The 12,524-nt window shown below is 34.6% G+C and overlaps 2 long non-coding RNA genes across 2 annotated transcripts; both read left to right on the top strand.

Annotated features, from left to right (window-relative positions):
- The first annotated feature begins 1,071 nt into the window (after positions 1-1,071).
- LOC129887102 (uncharacterized) lies at positions 1,072-3,397 on the top strand. Its single transcript, XR_008766290.1, has 3 exons — positions 1,072-1,246; positions 2,375-2,484; positions 3,132-3,397. It is a non-coding gene; the product is annotated as an uncharacterized LOC129887102 (long non-coding RNA).
- Positions 3,398-8,820: 5,423 nt separating this feature from the next.
- On the top strand, positions 8,821-11,142 carry LOC129887101 (uncharacterized). The gene is made up of 3 exons (XR_008766289.1): positions 8,821-8,995; positions 10,124-10,233; positions 10,881-11,142. It is a non-coding gene; the product is annotated as an uncharacterized LOC129887101 (long non-coding RNA).
- The last annotated feature ends 1,382 nt before the right edge of the window (positions 11,143-12,524 follow it).

The raw sequence follows: 12,524 nt of genomic DNA, 5'->3' as shown, positions 1-12,524 counted from the left end.
CTCCATTAATGTAGCATGATAACATTAGTGCATTCTATCCCTATTAAAAAGGCATTCCACTGCAATGATAAGACACTAGGAGTGTGCAAAAATCGAACCGATCAATAAATCAAAACGAAAAAAGTGTTATTGGTTTATTGGTATTGAGTTATTGGATTAACGGTTATTTGTTGGTTTTATAAAAAATAATTATTGGGTTATCGATTCGGTATTGGTTTTTTAATATTGGTTTATTGGGTAAATCGATAACCCATTAAGACTATAATATACTATTTTAATATATATTTACTCATACACAAATATCAAATAAAAAATATTAATATAAATATATAATCACTATATCATACTATCAGTGCACTACACAATTTATATTACTTTATAGTTCACACTGTATTTAACCTTTAGGCTTTGCTGCTTTAGGTTTACAACATCAAAACTCAAAACCTAAATATTAAGAACGATGACGGCTACGGCTTGCAAGTTGCAACAACGTCTGCAAGGGTTAGGTGACGGTTAGGGTTGTGAATTGTGATTTTGATTTCTCTCTTTTTTACTTCTCTTCTTCTTCCTTTTCTGATTTCTCCTCTTCTCCGTACCCACTTTCTCAAAAAATTCGACTTCGTAAATTTAACTTCACTGTAAACAATTAAGAGATCATTTCATTCTAATTGGGGTTAAGTTTGATAAGCATTTGAATATTTTTCTTAAGAAACACTTTTTCCTTTTTAAGTAATGTTCAAGATTTTCGAAAATTATTAGAGAAGTCGTATATTTGTTTTGAAAGCATTTCTTATTGGTTAAATCGAAAACCAAACCGTTAAAGACCAAAACTGTAACACCCCAAAAGTTCTTTTTAGCAAATACCTAAATTTTTGATTTAGAATATTTTGATAGTAAAGATATATTTTATGTTTGCATTTCTTGAATGTGAACTTGATGACTTTTAAACTTGTTGGAAGTGTTATGGTGTAGTTATATAAACTACTTCTACTATGATTATCTTTTTAATTTATTAAATGGACTAGATATTTACAAAAGTGGGGAAAAGTTGTTTTTTTGTTATCATTTATTTTCTCATTTCCTTAAGTTACTATCCTTTCCCCTTATCTTCTCCACCAACCCTCCAATTTCGTTTTTCTTCAACAATTACAGAAACCAAAACCTCCATTCTCTCACATATTCATCCACCAAATCGATCATCAAGATTTTCCTTGGTGGATCCCCAAACAAACTTCACACGATTGAGGTAAGCTATAAACCCGTTTTTGGAATTGACTATTGTTAGTGTTTTTAGCATAATCTCTTATATACAGCTTTGTTTTAAGTGATTCAAGATGTTCTAGAAAGATATTTCATCTTTTTACAACTTTCGTTCAGCTCTCAAAACTCAAATCTTCATGTATTTACTTGAAACTGGGCGAGAAGTACATGGCAAGTGCTGCCCAGAATTCTGTTTATGCAAACTCTACTTGTACTGCTGTTAGTGTTTTGATGATATCGTTTTGTACAAAATGAATTTTGAGTTAATTTCTGTTGGGTTGGAAACTAAAGACATAGATCTACAAGTTTGGTGAAGGGTATAAAGTCCATTTTTGCCGTTTTCAGTTCCCAAACTTAGATACAACTGGACAAGTATGTCTGTCCAGATTTTTGATTTTCAAAATTTATCATGTGTACCTGTTAGTATTTTGGGGATATCGTTTTGTAAACAATGAATTTTGAGTTGATTTCTGTTGGGTTGGAAAGTAAAGACATATATATACAAGTTTTGTGAAGGGTATAAAGTCCATTTTTGCCGTTTTCAGTTCCCAAATTTAGATACAACTGGACAAGTATGTATGTCCAGATTCTTGATTTTCAAATTTTATCATGTGTACCTGTTAGTATTTTGGGGATAATTTTTTGTATAAAATTCTTTTTGAGTTGATTTCTGTTGGGTTGGAAACTAAAGACACATATCTACAAGTTTGGTGAAGGGTATAAAGTCCAGTTTTGCCTTTTTCAGTTTCCAAACTTAGATTCAAGTGGACAAGTATGTCTGTCCAGATTCTTGATTTACAAAATCTGTCATGTCTACCTGTTAGTGTTTTGAGAATATCTTTTCGTACAAAATGAATTTTGAGTTGATTCTTTTTGGGTTGCAAACTTAAGGCATATATCTAAAAGTTTTATGAAGGGTATAAAATCCAGTTTTGCATTTTTGAGTTTCGAAATTTAGATTCAAGCTGCAATACTTGACTTTTCGAATTTTCTGTGTTGGTAACATAATTCGTGTTGAAACATTCTAGGCTTAATTGCAATAATAAATCTTGTTTTATGTAAATATTATGGATATTCTGGAAATTTAAATAAGATATTTAATGGTATTTTTAAGGTTGTTTATATCGTGTGCAAGTTGAAGAACTTGAGACATTTGATGGCCTACGGTTTGAACTTTTGAAGTCGTGTGGGACTGTTGAATTGTTGTATGCTAAAAGGGCTGAGGTTTGTGTATAAACTCTTATTACCTGCTAATATATTGAACGCCTATCTTGGTATATTTGTTATTTTCTTGAAATATGTCTTGTCATGTTGGTATCTTTGGAAATTGCAAGACACTTGTTTAACTCGCCCACTTGTACGGATTGTTTGATCACTTGACATTCTTGTGGACTTTGTCCTTCTTGTGGCTGTGACTTTGTCATCATTGGCATGCCTCTTGTTTCGGATCCTTTGCCATCTTGATTATGGATTTTTAATTCGTCTTAAGTATGGAAGTTGTCCATTTTAAGTACGAATTAGGAAGCCATTTTTAATATGGTTCTTGGTTCTCTTGATTATTGGGTGTTTACTCTTCTTGATACAGGGCTCCGGTCCTTCTTGAGACTTGATCATGTTTGGTGTGAAGGCATGACGTACACATTGGGCGAAACTAAATGTTAAAGCTTGTTAACGTATTTTCATGAATTATTGACACTTAGTTTTTTTTATCGAACTTGATAGTCATGATATATTTGTTGTCTTGATTTATTTGTTATGTGTACATTTGTGCTGCCATGACTTGAGAAAATAAGTTGAAGAACCCAAAGGCTTCAAACTTGTAGTTTTGCACCACTAAGCTTTATGCTTAGCGATAGTTGTTTCTATCGTAGGAAATGTCCGAGAAGATGCTTGAGGTTGGCCATTGGAGTTGAAGTTTTGGGAGCTTTAAGGAAGATCACATTTGCATATAGGCACCTATATTTTGTAGTATTTTGGGACGTGTATACAATTTATGGTTTGCTTGTGTATTTGTATTTATGTACGTATTTCTGAGAGTTGTAACTTAAAGATTGTTGCTTGTTTTGTAAATTTTGGGGTATGTACATTTCTAAATTTTATGAAGTACTAAATTACCCTTTGGAGTTAGAACATTTGAATGAAACATAAATTGTCGTAATTCATGATTGTCTCGAAAGATATTTTTTAAAATAAAATTATTTTGAGAAGTTGCCCGTCCTAAATTGAAATGTTTATTTGATTTAATTGAGAGAAAAAAAAAATATTAAGTTGGCTAACAACTTACACCTTTCATTTTTTTTTGATCATATAAATGGGCCTTACAGAAAGTTATAAATATATATATATATATATATTATTTTTTTTATGTCACGAATTTAATACACGTTTTTTTTGTAGTAGCATCCTCCCTGGAGGGTCGCTACAAGTGTTGGTATCAGAGCCTAGGTTTGTGGTTCTAGGAATTTTATTTTACACACTTGTTTTTTTTGTTTTTGGAAGGTTTGGGTTATATTAGTAAATCACTATAGGGTAAATAATATATTTAATGCATGTAAGTTGCAAATGTATCATATTCATGTCCCTAATGCAATGTGATCTTCACTTTTGAAGGAGTTAAGTTATGGCCTCTTCTTCTCGTAGACCTATGGAAGCTGCTCGTGAAGATACAGGTGACTCTCATTCCCAACCTCATACACAAGAAGGATTTGGCGAACAGTCCTCGGGTCAGTCTATTCCTCATACTAGTGGGTCTGGTGTGGGAAATCAACAAGGAGTAAGAGTTGGTCCACATCCTCACATGAGCCCTGGTACTCACGTTATGAACCCTCCTTTTCAACAAATGGCTGAATTCTTTCACCGTATGGCTGAAACGATCCATGACCCCCGTGGGTTAAACTTTGAAAAAATGAGGAAAATGGGTGGAGTTGAATTTGAAGGTACTATTGATCCCACAGATGCTGAACAATGGCTTGAGCGCATGGAGAGAGTGTTTGAACAGTTGGAGTGTTCTGATGTTGCCAAATTCAAGTATGCCATCTCGTTATTGCAGAAGGATGCTTATGACTGGTGGGTAGGTGTGCCAAATGCAAAAGCAAAACCTCCAGTTCTTACTTGGGATGATTTTGTTAAAGAGTTTCGTATGAAATATGTCCCGCCTGCTTATTGTGATGCTAAGAAAAAAGAGTTTTTGAATCTAAGGCAACGAGGCATGTCTATTGCTGAGTATCAACAAAAGTTTCTTAGACTCTCTCGTTATGCTGGAGGCATTATTACCGATGAAAAAGATAAATGCAGGAGATTTGAAGATGGCCTAAACGATTCCATCAGAAAGAATGTGGCAATCCTGCAACATGAGAACTTTTGTAAATTAGTTTCTGCTGCTTTCACTTGGGAAAGACTTGATAGGGAAGAAGCTAGTAGACATGAAAATAGATTCCGGAAGCCTAGGTCAGATTTTGGAGGTCCATCCAAGAAGGGAAGGTTTGATGATTCTAAGGCTGGTAGTGTCAACAAGTCAAATCAACAGAAACAAAGCAGACTAGATTTTTCTACAGCTAGTACCCCGAGTTATAGCCAAGGCAAGACTCGCGTTCCCACTTGTGCAGAATGTGGAAAGAATCATTATGGTGCTTGTAGGAGAGCTTCTGGTGCTTGTTTTAATTGTGGAAGCTTTGATCATAAAGTGAAGGACTGTCCAAATCCTAAAAATGTTCCTCCCGTGTACACTGAGGGCTCAGTACAGAAGTCTTCTAATAATCCTCCACAAACCAATAGAGGTGCAAGGCCTAAAACCAACCAAGCAGCAGGGGCAAGTAGAGCAAATCAAGCTAGCGGGTCCAGAGCTACTGCACGAGCTTATGCTATGAAGCAGAGAGATGATCAAGAGGGACAGGACGTGGTTGTCGGTAAATTTGACTTATATGGCTTATCTGTGTTTACACTATTTGATCCTGGCTCTACACATTCCTATATTTGTTCATCACTGGTTCTTCCTGAAAATGTGAAATCTATGAGGCTTAACTTTGATGTTCTGGTTGAAAGCCCTTTAGGTTACCAAGTTGTCTGTAATCGAATTTACCAAGCTTGTCCTTTCACGATTCAAAACTTGATCTTTCCTGCTGATTTGATTGAAATGCCTTTCCACGATTTTGATATTATTATCGTTATGGATTGGCTTTATAAATATCATGCAGTAGTGGATTGTAGGTCTAAGCAGGTGACTTTTAAGGACCCTACATTTTCACACATTATTGTACATGGTGAAAGATCATTGTCATCTAATATTATTTCTGCGGCCTTAGCAAGAAAAATGATTCATCAAGGTTGTAGTGCATATCTTGCTCACATAATTGATACACGTGTGGAGAGTCCTAGCCTTAAAGATATACCTACTGTGTGTGACTTTCCTGAAGTGTTTCCAGAAAATCTTCCTGGGTTACCACCAGAAAGAGAAGTTGAATTTCCGATTGAGCTCATTCCTGGATCTACTCCTATTTCTATCACTCCTTATAGAATGGCACCAGCAGAATTAAAGGAATTGAAAACTCAGTTGCAAGAACTTCTTGAGAAAGGTTTTATTCGTCCAAGTGTTTCTCCTTGGGGAGCCCCTGTACTATTTGTGAAGAAGAAAGATGGTACTCTTAGACTTTGTATTGACTATAGACAATTGAACAAAATAACAATCAAGAACAAATATCCACTACCAAGGATTGATGATTTGTTTGACCAGCTGAAGGGTGCAAATTTATTCTCAAAGATTGATTTAAGGTCTGGATATCACCAACTGCGTGTTAGAAAGGAAGATGTTCCTAAAACTGCTTTTAGAACTCGATACGGTCACTATGAATTCTTAGTGATGCCATTCGGATTAACTAATGCTCCTGCAATATTCATGGATTTGATGAATCGAGTATTTAGGCCTTATCTTGATCAATTTGTGGTGGTCTTTATAGATGATATTTTGATATATTCCAGGAATGAAGAAGAACATGATAAACATCTTCGAATTGTTTTGCAAATTCTGCAAGAGAAGAAGCTTTATGCTAAGCTTTCTAAATGTGAATTCTGGCTCGGTGAAGTGGCCTTTCTGGGACATGTTGTGTCAGCCGAAGGGGTGAAGGTGGATCCTAATAAAATTGAAGCAATTGTTGAATGGAAACCACCTAAAAGTCCAACTGAAGTAAGGAGTTTCTTGGGTTTAGCGGGATACTATAGGAGGTTTGTTAAAGGCTTCTCCATTATCGCCTCCCCTTTGACTAAACTCTTGAGGAAGAATGTCAAGTTTGCATGGGATGACAAATGCCAGGAAAGTTTTGAAAAGCTCAAATCCTTATTGACACAAGCTCCTATACTTACTCTACCAACTGAAGGTAAAGAATATGTGATATATAGTGATGCTTCTCATCATGGTTTGGGTTGTGTCCTGATGCAAGAAGGGAAAGTCATTGCGTATGCTTCCCGAAAATTGAAACCACATGAATTGAACTATCCTACTCATGACCTTGAGCTCGCTGCCATAGTGTTTGCCTTGAAAATTTGGAGGCATTACTTATATGGAGAAAAGTGTCACATATTTACCGATCACAAGAGTTTGAAGTACTTGGGCACACAGAAAGAATTGAATTTGAGGCAACGTAGATGGCTTGAACTCATTAAAGATTATGACTGTACCATTGACTATCATCCTGGTAAAGCCAATGTAGTTGCGGATGCTCTAAGTCGCAAAGCCTTTGCTAGTTTATCTATTAATCCTTTGACTTCATTCCTTGACTTACGAGCCATGAATGCTTGTCTTGCAATTAATTCTGATGGGTCTATTGTTGCTAGGTTGCAAGTCAAGCCAGTTCTACTTGAACAGGTGAAAAAAGCACAACAGTTAGATGAGAAGCTTGTGAAATTGATCAAAGAAGTTCAAACTGGAGAAAAGCTTAATTTTACTTTAGGGGAGGATGGTGCTCTATTTTATCATAATAGGTTATGTGTTACAAACAATGACAACTTGAGGAAAGAAATTTTGAATGAAGCACATACATCACCATATGCAATGCATCCTGGAGGCACAAAAATGTACCAAACCATTAAAGAACACTACTGGTGGAATGGTATGAAGAAGGATATTGCGGTATATGTTTCTAAATGCTTAGCTTGTCAACAGATAAAGGCCGAGCATCAAGTCCCAACAGGATTATTACAACCCTTATCAATACCTGAGTGGAAATGGGAAAGAATAACCATGGACTTTGTTTCTGGGCTTCCACGTACCCAAAGAAATCATGATGCAATTTGGGTTATAGTTGATAGGCTCACTAAAAGTGCTCACTTCTTGGCCGTCAGAATGGACTACCCACTTGAACGTTTGGCAGAATTGTACGTTAATGAGATTGTGAGACTACATGGAGTTCCTGTTTCTATTGTATCTGATCGAGACCCAAGGTTTACATCTAGATTCTGGACTAGCTTGCAAGAAGCTTTGGGCACTAGGGTGAACTTTAGTACATCTTTCCATCCTCAGACAGATGGCCAATCCGAAAGGGTGATTCAAATTTTGGAAGATATGCTTCGAGCTTGCATTATGGAATTTGAAGGTAGTTGGGACAGACACCTAGCCTTGATAGAATTCGCTTATAACAATAGCTACCAATCAAGCATTGGCATGCCACCCTACGAAGCCTTATATGGGAGGAAGTGTAGAACTCCTCTTTGCTGGAGTGAAGTTGGTGAACGAAAACTCGTTGGTCCTGAGATTGTGCAACAAACTGAAGATAAGGTAAAAGTCATCAAGGATCGTCTAAAAATAGCTTCGGATAGACAAAAGTCATATGCTGATCTGAAAAGGCGTGAAATTGAGCATCAAGTTGGCGATAAAGTATTTTTAAAGGTTTCTCCATGGAAAAAGATTATGAGATTTGGACAAAAAGGAAAACTTAGTCCTCGATTTATCGGGCCTTATGAGATACTAGAAAGAGTAGGACCAGTTGCATATAAATTAGCTTTGCCGCCTGAGTTGGACAAAATCCACAATGTATTCCACGTTTCGATGCTTAGAAGATATCGTTCTGATCCATCTCATGTTCTTCCAGTAGAATCTATTGAGGTTAATCCAGATTTGACATATAACGAAGAACCTATCCTAATTCAAGCTCGTGAAATGAAGCAGCTTAGAAACAAGAGAATTCCCTTAGTAAAGGTACTTTGGAGGAACCATTCCGGAAAAGAAGCCACCTGGGAGAGAGAGGAAGACTTGAGGACTCAATATCCATACTTGTTTCGTGACTAAAACAAGGTAAATTTCGAGACGAAATTTCTTAAGGGGGAGAGAGTTGTAACACCCCAAAAGTTCTTTTTAGCAAATACCTAAATTTTTGATTTAGAATATTTTGATAGTAAAGATATATTTTATGTTTGCATTTCTTGAATGTGAACTTGATGACTTTTAAACTTGTTGGAAGTGTTATGGTGTAGTTATATAAACTACTTCTACTATGATTATCTTTTTAATTTATTAAATGGACTAGATATTTACAAAAGTGGGGAAAAGTTGTTTTTTTGTTATCATTTATTTTCTCATTTCCTTAAGTTACTATCCTTTCCCCTTATCTTCTCCACCAACCCTCCAATTTCGTTTTTCTTCAACAATTACAGAAACCAAAACCTCCATTCTCTCACATATTCATCCACCAAATCGATCATCAAGATTTTCCTTGGTGGATCCCCAAACAAACTTCACACGATTGAGGTAAGCTATAAACCCGTTTTTGGAATTGACTATTGTTAGTGTTTTTAGCATAATCTCTTATATACAGCTTTGTTTTAAGTGATTCAAGATGTTCTAGAAAGATATTTCATCTTTTTACAACTTTCGTTCAGCTCTCAAAACTCAAATCTTCATGTATTTACTTGAAACTGGGCGAGAAGTACATGGCAAGTGCTGCCCAGAATTCTGTTTATGCAAACTCTACTTGTACTGCTGTTAGTGTTTTGATGATATCGTTTTGTACAAAATGAATTTTGAGTTAATTTCTGTTGGGTTGGAAACTAAAGACATAGATCTACAAGTTTGGTGAAGGGTATAAAGTCCATTTTTGCCGTTTTCAGTTCCCAAACTTAGATACAACTGGACAAGTATGTCTGTCCAGATTTTTGATTTTCAAAATTTATCATGTGTACCTGTTAGTATTTTGGGGATATCGTTTTGTACACAATGAATTTTGAGTTGATTTCTGTTGGGTTGGAAATTAAAGACATATATATACAAGTTTTGTGAAGGGTATAAAGTTCATTTTTGCCGTTTTCAGTTCCCAAATTTAGATACAACTGGACAAGTATGTATGTCCAGATTCTTGATTTTCAAATTTTATCATGTGTACCTGTTAGTATTTTGGGGATAATTTTTTGTATAAAATTCTTTTTGAGTTGATTTCTGTTGGGTTGGAAACTAAAGACACATATCTACAAGTTTGGTGAAGGGTATAAAGTCCAGTTTTGCCTTTTTCAGTTTCCAAACTTAGATTCAAGTGGACAAGTATGTCTGTCCAGATTCTTGATTTACAAAATCTGTCATGTCTACCTGTTAGTGTTTTGAGAATATCTTTTCGTACAAAATGAATTTTGAGTTGATTCTTTTTGGGTTGCAAACTTAAGGCATATATCTAAAAGTTTTATGAAGGGTATAAAATCCAGTTTTGCATTTTTGAGTTTCGAAATTTAGATTCAAGCTGCAATACTTGACTTTTCGAATTTTCTGTGTTGGTAACATAATTCGTGTTGAAACATTCTAGGCTTAATTGCAATAATAAATCTTGTTTTATGTAAATATTATGGATATTCTGGAAATTTAAATAAGATATTTAATGGTATTTTTAAGGTTGTTTATATCGTGTGCAAGTTGAAGAACTTGAGACATTTGATGGCCTACGGTTTGAACTTTTGAAGTCGTGTGGGACTGTTGAATTGTTGTATGCTAAAAGGGCTGAGGTTTGTGTATAAACTCTTATTACCTGCTAATATATTGAACGCCTATCTTGGTATATTTGTTATTTTCTTGAAATATGTCTTGTCATGTTGGTATCTTTGGAAATTGCAAGACACTTGTTTAACTCGCCCACTTGTACGGATTGTTTGATCACTTGACATTCTTGTGGACTTTGTCCTTCTTGTGGCTGTGACTTTGTCATCATTGGCATGCCTCTTGTTTCGGATCCTTTGCCATCTTGATTATGGATTTTTAATTCGTCTTAAGTATGGAAGTTGTCCATTTTAAGTACGAATTAGGAAGCCATTTTTAATATGGTTCTTGGTTCTCTTGATTATTGGGTGTTTACTCTTCTTGATACAGGGCTCCGGTCCTTCTTGAGACTTGATCATGTTTGGTGTGAAGGCATGACGTACACATTGGGCGAAACTAAATGTTAAAGCTTGTTAACGTATTTTCATGAATTATTGACACTTAGTTTTTTTTATCGAACTTGATAGTCATGATATATTTGTTGTCTTGATTTATTTGTTATGTGTACATTTGTGCTGCCATGACTTGAGAAAATAAGTTGAAGAACCCAAAGGCTTCAAACTTGTAGTTTTGCACCACTAAGCTTTATGCTTAGCGATAGTTGTTTCTATCGTAGGAAATGTCCGAGAAGATGCTTGAGGTTGGCCATTGGAGTTGAAGTTTTGGGAGCTTTAAGGAAGATCACATTTGCATATAGGCACCTATATTTTGTAGTATTTTGGGACGTGTATACAATTTATGGTTTGCTTGTGTATTTGTATTTATGTACGTATTTCTGAGAGTTGTAACTTAAAGATTGTTGCTTGTTTTGTAAATTTTGGGGTATGTACATTTCTAAATTTTATGAAGTACTAAATTACCCTTTGGAGTTAGAACATTTGAATGAAACATAAATTGTCGTAATTCATGATTGTCTCGAAAGATATTTTTTAAAATAAAATTATTTTGAGAAGTTGCCCGTCCTAAATTGAAATGTTTATTTGATTTAATTGAGAGAAAAAAAAATATTAAGTTGGCTAACAACTTACACCTTTCATTTTTTTTTGATCATATAAATGGGCCTTACAGAAAGTTATAAATATATATATATATATTATTTTTTTTATGTCACGAATTTAATACACGTTTTTTTTGTAGTAGCATCCTCCCTGGAGGGTCGCTACAAAAACCGATAACAAATATGTTATTGATTTGATTATTGATTTAGCATATTTAAAAATTGAAAATCGAAAACCAATAAATCGAACCGATAATACTTAAAATTGAACTGAACCGACCGATACACACCCCTAGAAGACACACACATTAGAAAAAGAATTGCTCCTCTGCCTCTTTCTTTATGCTGCCACTTTTTCTCTTTCTTCTTCTTTTACTTTTAATATTTTATTTCATAACAATACTTTATATTTATTATTTTTAAACTAAAACTACAGTTAAAATAAGAGGAAGGAGCGGATATTTGAGTAGAATAACTATTTCTTGTTCACAACTTTCTATTGTAGTTGTTTGAATTGTTTTTTATTTAAGTGACTTTTAAGCTAATAATCATTGGGAACACCCAATTTTAAAGGAAGTGGATGATCCATGTAAAATGGGATTCACTAACCTTTTTTCTACCCAATCATTTTTCTACTTATTAGCCAAGTTGTTCATGTAGCCCCCCCTCCCCCTTGCAACTTCGGCTATAAATAGTCATCTTATTTTAATTGAAGACACATAACTCTCTCTTTCTCTTTTTGTCTTCCTTTGTTATTAATTTGCTTAAGTGCACCGGGCTGCCTTTTTTTTTGTTATTAATTTGCTAATTTAGTTTCTTTTATAACACGTTGTTAGTACGAAGCTCTAATTTTCTCCTGATAAATTAACTTCTATCTCAGGTATGATGAACACATGAATTATATATTTTTATTTTTATATGAATATATCTAGTGGATCTATTGAAGAAATTTAATTATAGTTGTCTTTGTTATTTCTAAATTAATTTCTATCTCAATTTTCATCATATCAAATTTATAAAAGCTTGAGTTTGTGGCACTTGACATTATCGAAAAAAATTATTTGTCATGGATCCTTGATGCTGAAATTCATTTTGATGCTAAAGGTCTTGGTGATACTATTAAGCAAGGAAATAAAACATCAAGCCAAGATAAAATAAAAGCCATGATATTTTTCTCCATCATCTTCACGTAGGATTAAAAACTGAATATTTAACTGTGAAAGACCATCTTGAATTATGGACTAATTTGAAGGATTGATATGA

Source organism: Solanum dulcamara, chromosome 4 (assembly GCF_947179165.1).
Source record: "Solanum dulcamara chromosome 4, daSolDulc1.2, whole genome shotgun sequence".
NCBI classification, from domain to species: domain Eukaryota; kingdom Viridiplantae; phylum Streptophyta; class Magnoliopsida; order Solanales; family Solanaceae; genus Solanum; species Solanum dulcamara.
Note: the sequence above shows the minus strand (reverse complement) of the source record. Positions and strands in the feature narration are given on the sequence as shown.